Here is a 15,112-nt window from a genome sequence, read left to right as displayed (position 1 = left end):
ATGGAAACAATCACAAGACATGGTTACTGAAAGGAGTTGATGCATTTGAGCCGAGCAGTGAAAGACATACGACCACAGTACAGCGATAGACATGAAAAATTACTTTTGCAGCATGACAGTGCTCAACCCGATAGCGCAAAACCCGTCAAAACATATCTGAAGACGCTGAAATTGGAAGTTCTGTCCCACCGACAGTATTCTCCAGACATTGCGCCCTCTGACTACCAACTTTTGAGATCAATGACACACGGCCTGAGTGACCAGCACTTCCGGTTATATGAATATGAGCAAAATGGGATCGATTCATGGGTCTTCTCGAAAGACGCCCAGTTCTCACGCCGCGAAAACCGTGTTGGGAGGAAGTGTTGACCAAAAATGGCTCTGAGCACTATGGGACTTGACTTCTGAGGTCATAAGTCCCCTATAACTTAGAACTTGTTAAACCTAACTAACCTAAGGACATCACAAAAATCCATGCCCGAGGCAGGATTCGAACCTGCGACCATAGCCGGCAAGTGTTGACCAGTGATGGCCAATACATCGAATCGTACATTTTTTGTAACTTTTCCACGATAAAGCCTCGAACTTCAGGAATACACAGAGGAAGCAATGTTGTAGACTTAAAACGTTCCACAATCTATGCTTGGCAATCGACGCCAGTCTCGGCTTGTCGCGGAAACGACAGAGCCTCAGTGAAAGCTGCAGTAGCGATCTTCCTTAAGCCCAACTGACGGCACGTCCGACTTAATTAGAGCGTGCAGACAGTACCGCGGCCATCGTCGGAGGCGCACGTGAGGGAACTGCGGTAAACGGTGCGAGCATCGCGAGCGCGCCTCCTCGGCAAAAACGCGCCGGCGCGAGAAAAGGCGCGCGCTCTGCCGTGGCGGCGGGGCGGCTGTGTGCGCGGACCGCTCGCGAGGGCCAGCGGCGCTTTCTTTGCACGTCGGCTTTGCAGGCCAATTAGGATCAGCCGTTCTCTGTGTTACGAGCTTCCTGCTATTGGAAACAAATATCTTCTTGTGATGGCACTCTAGATCAAAGCCGAACGCGGCAGGTCAAACTTAATGGGTGCAAGGTGTGCGGGTGATCCGACGCCGACGTGTCCCGACTGTGCTTCGTCATTCTCGCAAATACCCGGGACAGCGCAACAATTCATTTAGTATTGGACTGTGTCATGTTTCTGCCGGCACAACTGTCTTCAATTCGGCAGTATCGTCCTGTCAGCACTGTCTACTCTTCGCTGTTTGCCGGCCGCGGTGGTCTAGTGGTTCTAGGCGCGCAGTCCGGAACCGTGGGACTACTACGGTCGCAGGTTCGAATCCTGCCTCGGGCATGGATGTGTGTGATGTAAGGTTAGTTAGGTTTAATTAGTTCTAAGTTCTAGGCGACTGATGACCTCAGAAGTTAAGTCGCATAGTGCTCAGAGCCATTTGAATCTTCGCTGTTTGTTCGTGGTACGGAGGACGTTCATACGTGCAGTGGCTGTTTACACAAAAAGAGGCACTCTATCATCACAAGCCTTTAAAACGAGTGAGAATGGCAGAAGAGGGGGATGAGAATTCGCTACTGCCAAACGCATCTCTTTTATTGAACAAGTCCTCATAGCTCTTGAGGTATGTGTTTTAGAGCCCATGTTTTACTAGACATTTTTTCTTCTTTTGTTCCACACTACCACCTTCAGAAGTTGCCTACCCTACAGTCTTAGCAAGAACAGTACCAGTACACGCATTCCACTGTCATAAGTATCTGAACGGTTTTCGCTTATAACTTTCGACTCGTTTCTTTCCAGTACAGGCACCCTTACCTCAAATTAATACATTTATCCTTCTCCATCATCCCTGAAAGTTTGTAACATCATCACGGAATCACCCTGTATATACACACACACAGAGGCGCCGGCGCTTACAAATTTGACGCCTGTAACTTCGATACATGACGTTTCCGGACACGAGTTTCTGTAAAAAACTTGATCTACTAAGCCCCTCTACTACATTTAGAAGTGTCTAACATGAAATGTGAAACAACCTGTATACTATACAGTGGCATAATTGACGGGTAGCTGCGCGGATTGGCCTCGCGGTTAAAGGCGCCATGCCACGGATTAAGCGGACCTCCCGCCGGCGGTTCCAGTCATCACTCGGGCATGGGTGTGTGTGTTGTTCTTAGCATAAGTTGCTTTAAGTAGTGTGTAAGTCTAGGGACCGATGACCTCAACAGTGTGGCCCCCTAGGAATTCACACACATTTGAACAAGCGACGGGTACTGCAAATTTGCTGCGAAACTATATGAAGCAAAAAGAATTTAAAGATTCAGTTTCCAATCAAAGAGCAAAAGATTACTACTACCGACAAACAGGATTCATTGTTCTGTGCATGAAGAACTACTTCGCGCTAAATTTTCGGATGTGAAGCACGTGAAGAAACTGGTGGTACGAAGATTAAAATTTCTGAAATCGCACTCTTTATTCCTGTGTCAGTTGCAAAAGTTTTCAATGAAACTAAACGAAGAGCATGGAGACCTTATACATTACGTTGGTTAAGTCAAGAGGCTTGCCTGGAACGATGTTTCCATTCAAAACTCGAATTTGTTGAATTTATCAAGAAAAAAGAGGGCGGAAACGAAAATTAGAACATCCGAAATGAATTGCAGGCCTCGTATTTTAAGTGGATTTGACTGCACGCTGCCCACAGTAAGACACTGCAAGGAGAGAAACAACTTATTTCTGATTTGACGGGGATGCATTTAAAAATAAAATCTTATTGTAGAAGGGACAAATTCTGATAAACACAATCCGGTTTCCTAAGCTCCCTGGCGTTAAAGCAAACGCGAAATTTTATGATTTCATTGTGGTCTTCACAAAAATAGAAAGATAGTTTCCTAAACATTTCGAAAACATTCCAATCTTACATCTGTTTTCGAACTATTATCGAGAGCGTTTGCCGTTTAAGTTCAAAACGTCCCTGTGCATGCGCATATGTAACTACCGACAAATACCTTTAACGTTAAAACTGTCCAGGATGTCTAGGGTGCTTTCTCCGGATAGATTTCCCATGTGTCCATAATGAGGTTGCAAAAGTGCTACAATATTTCGACCAACGTGTGTGTGTGAAGGACGTTTTTTGATTACGAAACTAAATAAGTCACGATTATGTGGCAAACTGAGTGAGAAAACCTGTAAAATTGGCAGCGTCTGGCCGTTTGTCGACAGTTTGTACAAAAAAAAAAAAAAAAAAAAAATGTTATACTCGTATGTCTCCAGCGTGCGAAAAGTGAGTAAATATTACTGATTTTTTTCTTTTTATCTGTGCTGTTGAGGAATGTGAAAGACCAAGTCGTACACAGTGCGACTGAATTGCCGTTTAAAAGCGGCGCGTTCGCAGCTTCCCCCTCCTCACTCTCAGAGAGGCGAGGCGTGCCAGTGGGGAAAACGTGCCAGCCAGGCTGAGCGCTATGGCACTCGTGCCAGAGCGCGGCCCGCGAGCCGAATTCTTGGCCACCCCTGCTATAGAGCGTTATGGCAGGCCACGTAGCTTATCTTGAATGCTGCACTACTCTTCACAGTGACAGAGCCACATAGTCAGCAAGTCTTTGTAAACAACGATCAGAATGTTCTACGAATTGTTCAGTTCCTTAACGATAGAAATCCGCTCTTTTATCATGAAGCCATTCGAGAACTCCTGTGTGATGTGAACGTCCTCATCGTTGGCAAATTCCTCCTACCCCACCCCCTTCTCACCCAGATGTTTTTTCAGCTTATCGAAAAGATGGAACGTGCTTGGTCCAAGATCTGAACTTCTCGATCAGCGTCAGCCATGTCTGTGCAGCCTTGGTCAAATTCTTGGCACCATTTCGCTACGACTGGACGCGACATTGCATTTAGTCTACATACCACCAAAATTTCACGGTAATTCTATGTGAATGTAGACGTTATGCCCTTAAGAATCTTACTGTTCTGCATACTTCCATTCTTGATTATGTTCCCAGTTACCGCACCATTGCGCTCCCACACTGTGTTGCACATGTTATGCGTAACGCAGCGGAACCGTGTCTGCAGGAAGCCCGGGACACGTACTCTCTTCTCACAATGTGCCACTGTTGCTGCGCGGCTGTCTTAGCGTGAGACGACTTACGTAACTTACTTTCTGAAGGCCCTACGTATGTCAAGTACGAGAGATAGTCATAAAGTTTTAATTGTCACGTCGATAACCATCAACCTGCGACCAAGAAAGCTGGTTCTGATATTAGTCCTTCTCTGCTTATTCATCCTTCAAAGCGACACATTTTTCCCAACGGTAGTTGACTGGACGGACATCTTGGTTGTAGAAGTTGCATACTGGCTCCTGAGGAAACGTTCCACCAAGAAGATCACCTCTCGGCGTCCTGAAAATGCCTGCCACGAAATGGCTTCTCCATCGGAAATAAGGGGAAAACTTTAGTGTCATTTGACGAGCAGCTGTAAATTTAGATAACTCGGAGAAGTAAAAAACGGAATTTGCAAAATACGGGATGATTTTGCTAAATGGGGCTAACTGTAGGATACGATATGTGAGAGGAACACCCATTTCAAGGTGGAAATTATAGATCTCGGACAGTGTAGGTTTTAATAACAGTAATCACACGAGAACACACCACGTAAGTGGAAATGTACTGCCATGTTCAGCTGCACGCTCGACACTGCAGTGAGCTGGCGGACCAACCTGTAGTAGCTTCATTACCCTTCGTGTCACCAAAGGCACATCTTCCCATGGGGGAGGCGAGTTCACCCTCATGAAGTGCAGATGTGCCTCGCGTGTGAGGCGATGTGGAAAGCTGACGGGTCCCACGTGTAGTCGCCGATAATCCCTGCACACACATTGAGGCTTAACCGGTGCTGACGATTCGTTGTAATCATGAGGATTTTCCGTAGCCCACAGGTGGGCGTTCTGAAGTTTGCGGTGCCGCTCATCTCTGAATAGGATGGAACACAGAAATATCAGCGTCGTGATGGTCTTTGCGATGAACAAGCCGCATAACCGTCGCCGCGAAGGAAAGTCCGTATGTAATAAGTACTTTTCGTGTTCTAAGTGATAAGAGTAGCTGCAGCTGTTTTGATGTTTCATGTCTTTTGGCTTACCCCATCCTGACGAACCACCTGTGCATTGCAGATACCGGGGTCACTGCTAAAGAACTTTTATCTCGTCTTTCAAGTTGGTATATCTCCCTTGCAACGCATTTCCGTCCGTATGACCCTTTTCGCCCTTTATCCTCTCAGGGATAGTTTCCTGCAACTTGTCCCCGTAGCAAAATCACCAGGTAGATGAAGAAAGACGTCGTCTGCTTCACGGCTATGTTTTTATTAGAATAACAGGTTCCGACCCGTAATACAGTCTATAAATGCGAAGCGCAGCATGTAAAGAGAGCGAGGAATCAGAGTTCTCTCACCTACACCCTTCTGACAAGTTGCGCTCCGCGATAATAGTTACACGGACCTGAAGATGACATGCATTATGGGTCGCGACCTGTTATCCTTATAAAACGTGGCAAGTGACGCAGAGCGTGCCTACCTCCATTAAAGTTACAATGGTCATATATCTAGAAGTAGCATGCTTTCACTTCTAAGAAATGTAATTCTACAAACACATTACTTGTTGCACAGTTATTAATGACACTGTAAATGTGCAGCTTAGTCGTCGATGTAATGGTCCGATAATAAACAGAATGACTGCCTGAAAAAAGATCATCGGGTCATCATGTAGTAGCTTGTGCACGTTGTTTCTCCCACCTTTGGTCACCCAGGCTTGATTGTTGTCTGGTATCGCCCGCAAGGCCTTCTATTCTCTGCAGCGGACGCAACAATCTGGAGGCCACTCTCATGATGAGGCACTTTCACAATCCAAAACGAAAGGAGCGTCGTAAGCGGGCTGTCCCAGGGAGGTTTTTAACGGTTGCAACTGGTAACATTTTGATCGTCGTTTCACAATCCAAATAGGAAACAACGTTACGAAGCCGTAAACGCAGAGGCTCAAGGTGGTCCGAATAAGTGTGAGCATTCACAGAGAGAACGGACGGCTGCGCAGGGCCGCCGCACAGACACGTGGCCCTTCTCTCGACACGACGTGGTAATGGACGGAGAGCCCACATATTCTTTCCTGACGTATCGGAACGGTTAGGAATGAAACATGGCGATCCTAGCCGCCGCATGGGACCTTATCACACGCACTTGCGCTTCTTAAGCCTGATTCAGATACCTATTTGTACATGCAGCGAGACGGCTTCTCCCGAACACACAGTATTATTCTGTGGCAACTACAGACACCTCAGTGACACAACACAGGTACACAAAATTTACATGGAACGCCAGTTACACGGCCGGCCGGTGTGGCCGAGCGGTTCTAGGCACTTCAGTTTGGAACCGCGCGACCGCTACGGTCACAGGTTCGAATCCTGCCTCGGGCATGGATGGGTGTGATGTCCTTAGGTTAGTTATGTTGAAATAGTTCTAAGTTCTAGGGGACTGATGACCTCAGCTCTTAAGTCACATTGTGCTCAGAGCCAGTTAGACGATGCCTTAAGAAATTAAATAGAATGCCCACGGTTAAAAACATTAGCAGACAAAATTTCTAAAGCAACACACCAAGAGTACCTACACACACGGCCATTGAGTAGGCAAATCAGTATGCAAGCAAGATGACAGGGAAGCACGATACGGCGAACATTACGAAATACAATACAGACGGTAGCACAATACGTATCTAGACGGCCTCTCACTTTAGACACTAATTAGCCGCAGATATACTTAGCAATAACATGTATACGTAATCATGGACAGCCGGCCGGTGTGGCCCAGCGGTTCTAGGCCCTTGAGTCTGTAACCGCGCTGTCGCTACGGTCGCAGGTTCGAATCCTGCCTCGGGCATGGATGTCTGTGATGCCTTCAGGTTAGTTAAGTTTAAGTAGTTCTAAGTCTAGGGGACTGATGACGTCAGACGTGAAGTCGCATAGTGCTTAGAGCCATTTGAACCATTTTTGAATCATATAATCTTGTTAAATTTATATTTAATATTTACCAACAATATTGATTTAAACCAGTAGGAAATAATAAAAATTATTAATGTAACGGTTTTTGGCTGTTGTAAGATAATCTTCTGGCATAATGGAATCATTGTCCCAGATGGCAGTAGCGCACTGTTGTGCTTGGAATAGGAAAACTATTTAAATGAATCATTAAAACATGTTTTCAAATTTTATTGACCCGCTGAGCAAATAGATGGCTGATGAGCCGTTAATATTTTCGGGCTGAGGAGTTCATATATGGTGTTGTTAGTTGCTCCTAGTGTTTAGCGTGTACCATCAACAGCTACTGGAGGCAAACTCTGTTATGTGTATATCATTTGTTTGCTGCTAGAAGAAAAAAAAATTAAATTTTGAAACTTCCTGCCAGGTTAAAACTTTGTGCCGGACCGACACACACACTCGGGGCCTTTGCTTTTCACGGGTAAGTGCTCTACCGGCTGAGCTACCCAAGCACAACTCACTAGCGCTCCTTACGGCTCTACTTACACCGGTATCTCGTCTCCTACCTTCCAGCTGTGAAGTCGGGGCGTTACTTCTATTTCACTTTAGATCTGCCTTCCTAAAGTCTCTTAAGTGCGGCAGTAGAATAAGTTGAGAATAACTCTTCCTCTTCTTTTATGGGAAACACCAATATAGTATGCGGCTTAATGCGTATTTCGGCAGAAAAAGTAATGTATATATTTCTCTTATTTAGATTGTAGATGGCCACAGCAGACTTTAGGACATGTGACAAAACATGTTTTGAGTTTTAGAGATGATTGCGATGAACGGGTCTTGTACAACAATTTGCGAATGAATTTGTAGGTCCTTTCCGTTCCTTTCCCCAGCTTCCATGGTCACACGACAAGTGGCGTCATCTTCGCTCCGAAAGCTCTTTCCTATTTTTTTCTTCTTCTTCTTTTCAGGTTTCAGCCTTGCTCTAGAGCCTTTCACTTTACAACACAAGCGCTCTGACAATTGGCGCGGACTCGCTCCAAATCGCTGTACCCAACAACCGTTATGGGAGTAGTTCTAAATGCTCCTTCACTAATGGGCTGAACATGACAAGCTAGGAAAAACAAAACAAGGAAAGAGTATTAGGGCCTAGCGTAGCGTCGACGACGAAATCACTAAAGACGAAGCACGAGCTCTGCTTGTGAAACGGTAGGCAAGGAAATCGTTAATGTTCATTCGAAGGAACCACCCCCGCATTCGCCTTAAGCGCTTAAGGGAAAAGACAGAAAATCTAAATCTAGATGACCTGATTGGTATTTGAGCAGCTGTCCTTCCGTACAGGCGTCGATCTAACCCGGTTAGAGAACGACAGATTCGTGCTTAATATTTCTCGGGGTAGAAGCGAATCAGCACAAAACTACGGAACGGATGGCTTGTTAACACATATGCAGTACACGTTGACTGAGAAATGTCGAGGAAGGTAATGCTTTACGTGCTATGTACAGAGATAGTGAGAGCCAGATTCAAACAAATGGGTCTGTAGCTTTTTTGCAATACTAGCGGGAGCAGTAGTGTGGTCCGATATAATGACGTAGTCCGTTTTTGAGATGTAGAAGAGTGGGAGCACGCAAGCTATATTCTCACTAAACGGTACTCTCTAGACTCTTCAAGAACCCAATACTCTGCCAACGGCCGAAAGAGGAACTTTTTTCTCAACTTTCAGGCGAGTTGCATGTTTCACCTGCAGATGGAGCGACCGTAATAGCTACCAGACTGGGGCATCCGACCGGAGACAGAACTTAACTAATCACGTGCTCTCTCTGAATGGCCAGATCGAATAACTTGAGCGATAAGCGCAATAAAACATTATGCTTTCGAAATTACCTTAATGGCATCACTGATCGTGTTCCTTAACCGCGACTTCTCGTCACTGCTATTATCGATTATGAGCGTGCGTGTGTTGAACAGCAAGAACGGGTTCTGGATTCTGTGCAACGGCCAGGTGCTAGCTGCGGCCAACAGGAAGGAGTGCCTTGAGGTGATTGGATGTGTGTCACAAGATTTGTCTTTGAAATTCCCCGGTATAAAGGTATGATCTAACAGTCTGTTTCAAAATAATACTGTCCTGGAATTTAGATGTCGGAGAACCCTAACGCGTGAGACCTATTCCTTCTACTTCACTGCACATCCTAGGAAAAGTCAATGTCTGAATAGTACTAAAATATCGGGAGGGAAGTTGTTTATTATGGTAACAGTTATCTCACTTTTTAATAGCACAGAAATTATATATAATTACACGTTCTAGCTAATAAGCATGCTGCCATTAATTGTATTGTTCGGTTATGTCTTTGTTCTTAGAATGAGAGCAACGAACAGCCTACGGAAACGTAAAACGCCGGCCGCGGTGGTCTAGCAGTTCTAGGCGCTCAGTCCGGAACCGCGCGACTGCTACGGTCGCAGGTTCGAATCCTCCCTCGGGCATGGATGTGTGTGATGTCTTTAGGTTAGTTAGGCTTAAGTAGTTCTAAGTTCTAGGGGACTGATGACCACAAATGTTAAGTCCCATAGTGCTCAGAGCCATTTGAACCATTTTGAAACGTAAAACGTGTTTAGGATGATCAAGATTTAAACAGGATGATAGATCGATACGTGAGACAGTAATTAGGTGTTGATGATCGTTGTGTTTGCTATGGCGAAGAGGGGAATGTGAATTAATTAACACCATCAAAATGAATTTGCGATAATGTTATAAAGTATGTGATTAGTTTGCCTGGAGGATCGGGGTACAGGCATTTCATCATGTTCATCATTCAAACTGATGTGTGGTAGTTAGTAAGTTTTGTACATCATCTCACGTAACCATTTATGATTATATTAATCACAAGGAAGTAGTCGTACAAGAAGCTTTTCACGTAGCATATTTTCTTGTCTTGGTCAACATTCTCGTAAATCAATCTGTTCGAATTCTATTTTGCCCGAGTTATTGGTGATGTTTTCAAGTTATTTTCTTCTTCTTTTGCACATGTTTCATAACCATGAAATCATGATGAGGCTCTGTTAAGACTTCATCTGTCTCACAGTCGGAGTATTTGAGTAAATAATCTTTTTTTTTTTTTTTACTTTGCTGCCACGCATTATTGTACATTTTAATGTGTGGGGAGTATATGATACTTTTGTAGTTGAATTATCATAGGCCTATTGTCCATAATAAATGTTGTTAAATTATATTCTTCTATTCTGGTGATTTGAATTCTTCTTATTTTTATTACGTATAATCGTATCACTGCGAATTATCAAAATTAACGTTATTTAGAATCTATCTCTAGAGATATCTATTACGTGAAAGATATAATTTGACGTTAGTCTCCAAATGTAATCAACTTTTCAGTGATTGGAATGTTCTCGAGTTTTGTATGTGGAGAGCATTGTGAGGTCACTGAGAGATAAATACTCGTAATTTGGAGCAATCTGTTTCTTCTTAGTTCGAGACCAATTACACAGCTTTAGTCATTGACCTCATGACCAAAAAATTCCCAAGTCACTTGATGGAAGCCATAGCTAAGGTAATCACATTGAATGTGTTCTTGATGCGACAACTAAAAACCTCATTGACGCCGGATCGACATCTACTTCCATACTCATGAAACCACTGAAGAGCATGGTCGAGGGTACTTCCTGTCATAAATGCGTATTAATGTGTATTCCCGTTGCTTTCGTGTGATGCTCGGGAAGTATGCTCAAATTTCCCTGTGGGCACTGTAACTAGTCTGATGTTAAAATTTTGTATTTGTGGGGATCCACAGACTCCAGATGCTTAATAAACATAAACATGGTTTGTAGTTGGATGTTTATTTAATCGATCTTAAAAGGTGTCGTTGTAGTGTGGGTCCTTTCGTAAAATGACGAAATATGGCTACTTTTTACTTGTAATTAAGAATGACTTAAAAATGACTTGAAATACAGATGTTACAAATGTGGTTGACAATGACGGTTAGCTGAAATTAGCTAATCCCACTATTAAATAAACATCACATTACAGCCTACTACAGATTATGTTTACGTTTATTAGCCTGATGTCGCCGCGATCCCGATGGAAGCCATACGTGGGGGGGGGGGGGGGGGGGGGGCTCTGTCGTATACTCCTATATTTTGCACATAATACTGGTTCTTGAAACTCAATATTTAGGCTTTCACGAAATCGCCGGTGTCTATCTTCAAATGCGTGCCAGTCCTTGTTTTCGAGCATTTCAGCGACACTATATCTTTAGCTAACCAAAGGCAGAGTATTCGTCCCGCCTTTGATTATATACGTCCAGTAGCAGATTCTAGTCTTATTTGTTATGGGCGACATGCGAATTTAGTAAGGAATCTCTTTCGTGTAATGGCTGCACTTTTCCATTATCCTTCCAATGAACCGAACAAGGCCACAAGCTTCCCTATGACTGAGCCTTTATGAGCCTTGCATTTCATATTGCCAGTAATTGCTACATACAAATGTTTGTATGAGTTGACTGATTCCAGTTGTGATGCAGTGATATGTAGTTGCAGAATATTACATTTTTGCGTTTTGTGAAGCGCAAAATTTTACTTTTGTGAAAATTTAAAACAAATTACCAATGTTTATACCACTCTGAAATGTAATATTTGCGCAGATTCTTGAAGATGTTACTTCATTAGAGTAATACATCATCTGCAAAAGTCAGAGGTTATTCTTATACTGAGGTGACCATAGTCACGGGGTAGTGATGTGCACATATACCGATGATGGCAGTATCGCGTACACAGCGTGGTGCATTGTCCGATTGTCCGGGCTGTCATTTAGACTCAGATGATTCACGTGAAAACGTTTCCGACGTGGTTATGGCCGCACGACCGGAATTGACACATTGTGAACGCGGAGTGATAGTTGGAGCTAGACGCGTGGGGCGTTGCATTTCGTTAGGGAATTCAAAATTACCTCCCACCGTGGACAAGGCAGTGGCGCAGTGGACACCTAAACACAGCCCACACCATTATGGAGCCACCACGAGCTTGGATAGTGTCTTGTTGACAACTAGAGTCCATGGCTTCGTGGAGTCCACACTCGAACCGTACCATCAGCTCTTACCACCTGAAATCGGGACTGATCCGACCAAGTCACAGTTTTCCATGTGTCTAACCAATAAGGTCAAGAGCCCAGGGGAGGCGTTGCATGCGATGTCGTGCTGTCAGCGAAGGCTCTCGCGTCGACCGTCTGCTGCCATAGCTCATGAACGCCAGACTTTGGTGGAGTGTCCTGACGGATAAGTACGTCGCCCTTCCAACATTGATTTCTCTGGTTATTTTCGCAGTGTTGCTTGTCTGTTGGTACTGACAACTCTACGCAAACGACACTGCTCTCGGTTGTCAGCCACTGCGTTGTCTGTGTTGAGAGGTATTGCCTGAAATTTCGTGTTCTTGGCATACACTTGACACTGTGGATCTCGGAATACTAAATTCCCGGACGATTACCGTAATGGAATATACCATGCGTTTAGCTCCAACTACTATTCCGCTGTCAAAGGCTGTTAATTCCCGTCGTGCGGCCATAATCAGGTCGGAAAGATTTTCAGACGAATCACCTACGGAAAAATGACGGCTTCGCCAATGCACTGCTCTTTTATGCCTTGTGTACGCAATACTGCCGCCATCTGGATATGTGCATGTTGCTAACTACATCCACATCTACATGGATACTCTGCAAATCACATTTAAGTGCCTGGCAGAGGGTTCATCGAACCACCTTCACAATTCTCTATTATTCCAATCTTGTAGAGCGCGCTGAAAGAATGAACACCTATATCTTTCCGTACGAGCTCAGATTTCCCTTATTTTATCGTGGTGATCGTTCCTCCCTATGTAGGTCGGTGTCAACAACATATTTTCGCATTCGGAGGGGAAAGTTGGTGATTGGAATTTCGTGAGAAGATTCCGTCGCAACGAAAAACGCCTTCCTTTTAATGATGTCCAGCGCAAATCCTGTATCATTTCTGTGGCACTCTTTCCCATATTTCGCGATAATACAAAAAGTGCTGCCTTTCTTTGAACTTTTTCGATGTACACCGTCGGTCCTATCTGGTAAGGATCCCACACCGCGCAGCAGTATTCTAAAAGAGGACGGACAAGCGTAGTGTAGACAGTCTCCTTAGTAGATCTGTTACATTTTCTAAGTGTCCTGCAAATAAAACGCAGCCTTTGGTTAGCCTTCCCCACAACATTTTCTATGTGTTCTTTCCAATTTAGGTTGTTCGTAATTGTAATACCTAGGTATTTAGTTGAATTTACGGCTTTTGGATTAGACTGATTTATCGTGTAACCGAGTTCCTTTTAGCACTCATATGGATGACCTCACACTTTTCGTTATTTAGGATCAATTGCCACTTTTCGCACCATTCAGATATTTTTTCTAAATCGTTTTGCAGTTTATTTTGATCTTCTGATGACTTTACTAGTCGATAAACGACAGCGTCATCTGCAAACAACCGAAGACGGCTTTTCAGATTGTCTCCCAGTTTGTTTATGTAGGTAAGGAACTGCAAAGGGCCTATAACACTACCTTGGGGAACGTCTGAAATCACTTCTGTTTTACTGTCGCTTCCGTTTTACTGTCCAGTGACTTTTGTCACCTCAGATTACGTTCGCACTCTCTCCTACAGGAGTCAAGTGCAGGAACTACTGTTCATTGTTTCCTTCCATAGTGGCTTGAGAATCGGTGTAGTTGGGGAATGGGAGTGAAGAACTGTAATGAAGAACTGTAAGACGGCTATAATGGATATGCTAAACTCGCCCGTGACGTCGTGGCGCCTGCTGGTATGTATTTCGTAACGGGCAGGCGGTAAGAATCCGCATTAATTGGGCCAACGAGTGTGGCGGCGGTCCCCGTGTCATCCATCCGGCGTGCTCTTCTCGCGGGCTTTCACTGGCTGTCTGCAGGCGGGCCGGCCTTTCACACGACTCGTCCCGGCGAGCCGGCGCTCCGACTGCCCGGGCCGCGGCTGATCGGTTTCGCTGGTCCGTGTCGCAAGCGTTCGTTCCTGCCGCGAGCGGTCGACGAACTCGCGAGTCAGGAACGCCGGCTTTAGCAGCCTAACTGACTGGGCACAGTGGGCAAGAAGTTTTTACCGTTTACCTCATTTAAGATCTTCGATAGCCGAGGGGTTAATGCCCCGCTTGCGAGAGCTGGTGAGCCTGGATGCGGTTTTCAGACGGATTTCCTCATCCAGCATAATTTGGGCAGCCATGTCGTGTATTGCATGGGACCCACCGATACACTGCAACGTGGCGCTACTGCCAAGGATTATATGACCATTATGGCTGACCAGGTCCATCCCTTGGTCTAATGTTTGCAACCCAATGGATATGTTGTGTTCCAAGACAACAGGGTCCCTGTTCATACAGCTCGCATCGTTCAGGACTGGTTTTTGTGAGCACGAGCATGAAGTGTTGCATCTCACGTGGCCACTCCAGTCAATATTATTGAGCCTTTGTGGCCGAGAAGGGTGTGTGATTGTTATCCACCTCTATCATCGTTACCTGATCTTGCCACTAACTTGCAGGAATATCTGTATAAGATTCCTTTGAAAAACATTCAAGACAAGTATTTATACATTACGAGGCGACTGGAAGCTGTTTCGAATGCCAAAGGTTTTCCTACACCTTATTATGCTCGGTAATGTGTTTTGTTTTGGCGTTTCCATATTTTTGTACAGCGCCTGTGCATTTCGACTCGAAGGGACAGACAGGACGTCGCGAGGGCAGGTGTTAGATATCCGGCCTGACCGTCGATCTGTGGACGGTGAAAGTTGCCTTCCGTCATCTCTTCATTGTAGGTCAGCGGGCCCGCGACAGTCTTCGGGCTCTCTGGGTCCAGTTCTTGTAAGGAACTCGTTACGTGGGAGTACAGCGACCTGCCTTTTAGTTTCGTATGGTGTGAACTACGAGTGTGGAGCGACTCCGTGGATTAGCCACAGATAGCATCACACGCATTCGCTTTGTTTCACCACAGCCGGTGGACTACGATCCGTTTCACTCTGGAAACACAAACAAACTGCACGCTGCCGCTTTCCAAAAAGCGTTGTGTAAACGCACAGGTGCTGCTCAGCGACTG

At 45.0% G+C, this 15,112-nt stretch overlaps 1 protein-coding gene across 1 annotated transcript in view; it reads left to right on the top strand.

The window, feature by feature from the left end:
- Positions 1 to 15,112, top strand: part of LOC126154484 (espin) — a 485,111-nt gene that overhangs the window by 219,065 nt on the left and 250,934 nt on the right. The window lies entirely within an intron of this gene.

Source organism: Schistocerca cancellata, chromosome 2 (assembly GCF_023864275.1).
Source record: "Schistocerca cancellata isolate TAMUIC-IGC-003103 chromosome 2, iqSchCanc2.1, whole genome shotgun sequence".
Lineage (NCBI taxonomy): Eukaryota > Metazoa > Arthropoda > Insecta > Orthoptera > Acrididae > Schistocerca > Schistocerca cancellata.
The sequence above is the reverse complement of the archived record's forward strand: the minus strand, read 5'-3'. Positions and strand labels throughout refer to the sequence as shown.